This window comes from Mytilus californianus, unplaced genomic scaffold (assembly GCF_021869535.1).
Source record: "Mytilus californianus isolate M0D057914Y unplaced genomic scaffold, xbMytCali1.0.p SCAF_9, whole genome shotgun sequence".
Taxonomy (NCBI): Eukaryota; Metazoa; Mollusca; class Bivalvia; order Mytilida; family Mytilidae; genus Mytilus; species Mytilus californianus.
Window position 1 is genome coordinate 78,215,291 of NW_026262745.1, and position 7,432 is coordinate 78,222,722.

Sequence of the window (7,432 nt, forward strand, 5' to 3'; positions counted from 1 at the left end):
AGGTGCCAATGTTAGATGTATGAAAAATCTAGAGAGAATTATTTCCCGCCAAATTTTCAATGGCTTATATCTCGAAAACAAGCACACGGACCCTTCATTTTTTTCTGCTTTTTTAGCTTCTTTATTCATATACTATCAATTTATAACAGTCTTTTAAAAAGCTTGTTATTTTGAAACAGAGTAGCGAACATCATTAAGAACAGTTTGTAGCTTAAACTCAGCAAGAATAACTGTGTCATCAGCATACAACAACAAGAATAATCTTAACTAAACAGATATCTCGCCACTTTCAAGAAAAATTGATTACACATTACAGTGCATACATCAAATTAACCATTATGTCAGAAATTTTAATTCCACTATTCAAAGCCCTTAATTCGGTCAAATCAATCCCTATGGGAACCTTTCATATTTTTTTGGTAAAATATTTTCGCTTTTCACAACAAACTATACATTTACCTTTTAACAAAACCATTGTAAAGTCTGTGCACTGTCAATAATTCTACGAATTTTTCAGAAGATAAAATTCTGATAAAAAAACCAATTGCTGTATCAAATTATTCAATGTAAAATTAGGTCAATATCTAAATAGCTGGTGAAATAAAAATATTTGACGGATCATAAAGTATGACCTGTTCTATGACTGCATGACTCAATAACAATAAGTACTATGTATCGGATACAAACCCTGATGAAGGATACTACAGATACAGTTAAGTCTGCCTCATATCTTGACTTACATCTAAAAATTGACAATGAGGGTCGGTGGAAAACAAAACTTTACGACAAAAGAAAGATTTCAGTTTCCCAATTGTGAACTTTCCATTTCTATGTAGCAACATTCCAGCAGCCCCTGCATACGGAGTATATATCTCCCAATTGATACGATATTCCAGGGCTTGTATTTCCTATCATGATTTCCTTGATAGATGATTGCTGCTCACAAGGAAGCTATTAAACCAAGAGTTCCAAATGGTGAAGTTGAAATCATCCCTTTGTAAATTTTACGGACGCCATCACGAGTTGGTTGACCGTTATGGAATAACCGTTTCACAGATGATATCGGATATGTTCCTTATATCGTAACTACAATACCCTTCCCTTTTCACGAATATGACCTACCGAATTAGACTATTTACCGGATTTGTAATACATAAGCAACAGGACGGGTGCCACATGTGGAGCAGGATCTGCTTACCCTTCCGGAGCACCTGAGATCACCCTCAGTTTTTGGTGTTGCTTAGTCTTTAGTTTTCTATGATGTGTCATCTGTACTATTATTTGTCTGTTTGTCTTTTTATTTTTGGCCATGGCGTTGTCAGTTTGTTTTCGATCTATGAGTTTGACTGTCCCTCTGGTATCTTTCGTCCCTCTTCCATACGATTTTTTATGAAAAAGTAAAAGCATTCTCGTAAACTTATTTCTTCTTTTTAGAGAAAATCAAACATTCGTCTTTAGAAATAACTGTGCACAGCTTTAAAATCTACGAAATAAATTCAAAATATACCAGTTTCGTTCTCTTTTCTTCGATTATGAAATCATCGAGTCTGATTTATTACAGATTTTGTATTTACATGAGTAAGCGGTTCGAGTCTTTTAGTCTTAAGTATTCAATGTAGTGTTTTGAAGATTTGTTGGTTGTTGGCTTCTTGCCTTGTGTTTTTTGCAATAGTATTTTGATTTCGATTTTACAGGAATATTTGTATATTGTTAAAACCATATGTTAAGCTGAAGTATCAGTGAGGTGCTGTCTCACTGAAGTATACTCAACACTTTCGCATCTATACAACTTTTTCATAGATACAATATCGTCTGTTAGGTATGAATTTGGTCAGACATTTAGAAAAAATAAAACACGTTTTCCAAAACGGTTCGATTTTTTTTAGCGTCACTGAAGAGTCTTTATAGACAAAATGTGCGTCTGGCGTGCACAATTTTGATCCTGGAATCTATAATGAATTGTTGTGTCGATAAAATTTATCTTTCGTTCACTTCCAACAAAATATGGATATTTTCGACATATGTTTGTCACCAATAGCTTAGAAAATCAATTCCATCATGTTTATGGAAGATTCGGTTTATTGTGCTTGTACGATGAAAATGAAGTATTTTGTTCTAGTGCTCTGTATTTTGTTCTCTGGTGTGTTTACTAAAACAGCTTTAAAATATAACGAATCAGATAAAGATGGAAAGAACAGTTCACTGATATGGTTAATTATACAACAGTTAAATGCTTTAGGAGCACGTAGGGAAAAACTCCGAGATATATCCCACGAAAGCTAAAAAAAGACATAAAGGATTTGAAATCTAGATTCGGAATTTTTTTGATAAAAATGAACAATCACTCGATGATATAAGTTCTAAAGTAATAGCAGTTGCCAACAAAAAGAAAATCGACCATCTGACGGAAAAATTGGATAAGCTCGACACACTCGCAAACAAAAAGTAAATCGACCATCTGGAGGAAAAATTAACAACACAATTAGAAACGCTCGACAATAGCAAACTAGAAAAACAAATTAAGCAGGTGTTATCACAGGTTGTAATATAAATTGCATTTTTTCTTTTGATGTTTTGATGAAATAATTTGCTTAAAAAGTGTGTTTAGGGAAAACCATGGTATATCATCTGCAACTTAATGTTGTACCATACTTTGATAATTAGATATGCAGCTCAACTAGAATTCAAAGGAAGGAAGGCGGAGCTTAGCTATGGTACAACATATTCATGTTCATGTTATTGCATGGCTGAAGCTCCGACCCATTTTTGAAAAGATGTTCGCCTCTTAAATATTTAGGAAACTGAAAACGTAAAAGGTCATGGACATTTATTTGTTTTCATCAGACAATATATACGTCTCTGTTTTAATTTTATAACAAAACGCAATAAATCATTTAAATAAAATTGCATATTCATCACGAATAATAACCATTTCAAATAACGGGTTTTTGAATTGATTTAAACTCTTTAATGTGGTGCGTGGGTTCGTTCTTCTTGCAGCTTCTTCAAGTTCGTTGGAATTATGTTGCCAGTCATCACTTATTCTGGGTGAAAAGGCATCTATATTTGTCTAAATGAATAATAGTATGTGTTCATGAATGTCAGACAGAATTTACCAAAATATCCTGGAATTTTTTAATCAATTTACACACATATACATAGTCATCAGTGTACGGTTTTATATATGGATATAACGATACAATACTTTATAACATGTATAATCGATAAAAAGAAATAGTTATTCTTTGACCGAAACATATTGCTTCCTTTTAATTTTTAGATTTTGTAGTATTCGTTCATCGATCGTGACCTTGATAGATAATCAACACAGAACCATGGAGCACTTAAAACAAGTGTGATCATTAAGCAATTTTTTTAAATAGTGTTCCACGTTTTTTTCATCATGGGTTTACCTCGCATTTGTTCTATGCGATTGACGAAGATCAAATAAAATATATCATGGCTAATGACACTGTATACGAAAAAGCAGTTGACGAAAATGAGTACTGGAAGACTATACATTTCTGAACGTTTGCTTAAGACTAAGGATTTTCTTGGCAATGTTTTACAACCGTGATTTAAAGTAAAACTTTACCAACAGTATAAAGCATATTCTCCTTTTTCAATTTAAAGTATATGATCTTAAGCTAACACCGACCTCATTTTCATAGTTCATAGAAAATGTACAAAAGAAATGATGTCATACATGTATAGTCAATCTGTAATATGTTGCTTAAGCTTGTTATATGAAAATGGTGACTTCTAATCAGTTTGATGCATGTAGATTTCCTTAAATGATAGTATAGAAAACCAAATATAAGATACCTTATTGTTTATTCAGACATCAATCAATTAATGTGTTTCCACTTTCGTTTACTTATAGGTCACGCAGGTTGTGGTTATTACACTCATGTAGGGGCACCTGCAGAACATGTATGCCTACCAACAAACCCTAATTCCTTGAAAACATCTGGTAGCAATGCTGCTTGTATGTACGGAATGGAATACGAATCCGATACCCTTGGTACGAAAGCTATAAACAACAATGTCCCATGCAGTGTCTGTCATGTTCAATTAGGAACAACAATTATGATACCTGGAAAAACAACATGTAATAAAGGCTGGTCATTAGAGTATGCAGGAAATTTAGCTGCAGGTGCCACATCACATCCTGCCGCCTCTTCCTATTTATGTATCGATTTGAGCCCTGAATATATTCACCATGGGAGTGCTTACTATAATGGTTATCTGTTGTATGATGTACTCGGCCAATGTGGATCTTTTCCATGTCCTCCGTATCGCAACGGATACCTTTTTACATGTGTCGTGTGTTCTAAATGAGGTTTAAGCATTACAGATATAGTTTAACATTTTGTTAGTTACTATACTTTTCAAAACCAGTGATTCAATTTACAAGAATTTATTAACAATGTTATTTCATATCCCGCTTAGCAGTAGTGATTTGACTAATACAGTAAACTAATTTTCTCCGAACGACCTTTTTGATCAGGAATGAATTATATCTTTAATGGAATATTAATATAAATTCGACGAATACAATTAATAAAAACACATACAACGTAAAGCAGCTACATTTCTTTATTTTCTATTTGTTTTTTGTTTTTTGTTTGTTGGGGGTTTTAACCAAAATGATTTGGAATAACAAAAATATGTTTAACAGATGTTTCATTCGTCATAGCAAAGACGTCTCCTTCCTCATGACATCTTCGATTTCAACCAAACAACCGCGTTTATAGTGAAACACTGTGTTACGTTATTATGCTAATGGAGTAGAAACTACACACTTCATAAACATGAGTTAAGCCTTATTTGGGTACGGGTTAATATTGCTTCATTTTTGTTGTGTTTTGTTTGGAAATCATTCACTTTCCAATGTTAATGATTTAACCATTGATAATTATCTTGTATAACCATTGTCTGAGAAATATTCCCATTCTATCGGACAAGTTTTGACAAGTTGTCAAGTTAGATCATTTGCATAAACTGACATCAGATGTTATAGGGTTAGTAAAAAAAAATTGGAACTATACCATAATGTTGACCAGCAAGTGCAGATTTGCAATAGGGGTATGGCATCAACAAGATGGCTGCCGTTGCCATGTAAACTGCTAAAATGTAAAAAAAAAAAGCAAATTCTAAATCTTTCATTATAAGACATAACTGGTTGAAACTTTATGGAAATGTTACTTGGCATGCCTAGATGTGCAGACAGTATTTAGAAATTCCAAAATGGCCTCCATTGTCATGGAAACAGGGCCAAAGTTTAACATTGTCCCTTTGGAAAAATACATTAAAGCTGCATTTTCTTGAAGAATATAACATCAATCTCAATGAAACTTGATAGATATGTAACATGGCATATAACAATGTGATATCTGTCTTTGGAATTTTGGAAAAGGTCACCGTAACCTTAGAAACATCAAAATCTTTGAAATTTTTAAATTGCTCCAAACTTCATGAAACATTACAAAAATATTAACTGGCTTGTGCACATACGCTCTTCGATGGCTGCCGTTACCGTGGCAATGGGGAAGGGTGCCATCCATTATTGCTAGCAACTACAAATGTAGTTTGTCTTTTGTTTTATTTTATTTTCATGGTAGCTGCTTCATTGAGGTATACACCATTTGTTCTTTTATTCAAATAAAAAAACTAAAGATAAAGCAATGCTAACTACATTAAGATATGAAAGGATGCACACGGTTTAATAGAAAAAGATTATGGTTTGTCTATATAGTCAATGTACGTTAAAAAAAAAATATTTTATCAGTTTTTTTTTATCAATACCGAAACATGTGTTATGGTTTCATGACATCAAGATGTTTCATTTAAATATTTAAAGAGGATGTTTATATTCTTACTTAATCAGTTATATTGAGCTTTAATAACTAAATTCAAGTATATTTTCATACTTATGTCTAATGTTTATGAATTTGCTATTCTTCATCTACTCATATTATTTCCTTTTTTATTTTTATAATATGTAGTTTAAAGTTTTACTTTTTATATAAAATTGGTTTACTTTGTATGTTCAAACATGTATGTATATTTTGTGTTTTAGTATTAACAATACGTTCGGATGCATTGTTTCGAATAACTATTGATATTGGTTGTCATATTTCATCAAATTTAAGGTTGATATTACTCTCACGCAAAATAATAATTAAATGTGGAAACATCATGGAAACATAAGAGTACGTTTACAGTTTTTTTTCATATGTTTTTATTGATTTTTGCATGAATTGATTCACTACTGTAACAATCTTTCCTTTCCATAAACAATTGAAGTTGCAACTTCAGTTGCAATATTGACGGCGTAATGATCAAGTTTAAGTTTTAAGTTTTTTTATATATATATAAAAAAAACATGGGTATGTGAATATAAACAAACTATGTTTAAACAACAAAACAGTAATGAACTAACGTTTAAATAACATAATTATAACAAACTAATGCAGTGGTCGTTATAGTCCTTCATTATCATATATACATAAAGTAATAAATGTTAAGAAGTAAAATAACACAAAGTACCAACTCAGAAGAAAATTCAAAACAAAGGGTCCCCAATCAAATGACAAAATCAATAGCTCACACACATCAAACGAATGGATAACAACTGTCATATTCTTGACTTGGTACATGCATTTTTTATGTAGAAAATGGTTGATTAAACCTGGTTTTATAGCTATCTAAATCTCTCACTGGTATGATAGTCGCATAAAATTCCATTATATTGACAACGCTGTTTGAACAAAACAAACAGACATAATAGGTAAAAATGTCACAATTAGGGGCACAGCAGTCAACATTCTGTTATAATCTTAATCACTAAACGAATAGAAATATACATATAATGCGTTTTTGTAACTGTTTAAGTTAACACTTGATAGTGCAGTTTATAAACAACTTAGCATTTCTGCAAATAACATTGTAGGAATTGAGTGACACATAAAACATTTCAGTAACATTTTTGATAATTCGAAAATAAAGATATAATTATTTCTTACCTTATTGAAAAATGTGTAATTAAACAACTTCTGATATTCATCATGTAGTATGTTGGGTGTTTTTTGGGCAAATGTTACAAATTCTAGCAGCATTTTGACATACCGAAAAGAGATTTCTTTCAAATGTGGCTTATGGCTATAATTTTAACACCTTTAATACCTTATATTTTCTTGCAATCATCTTGTAAGATTAGTAAATAATTTTGTTAACAATTATTGAATTAAAGATTCTATAGTTAAGAAGTTTTGATGAGTGAAAAAACTTTTCTACCACACTTTTCTAATAAAAAAGCAGTCTTTTTGTTACATTTTGTTTTATAAATATATACATATACTAGTATGAACATTTGTGCAATTCGGTATTCAAACTAACAGCAAACTAAAGCATTTAAAACTAAACCATT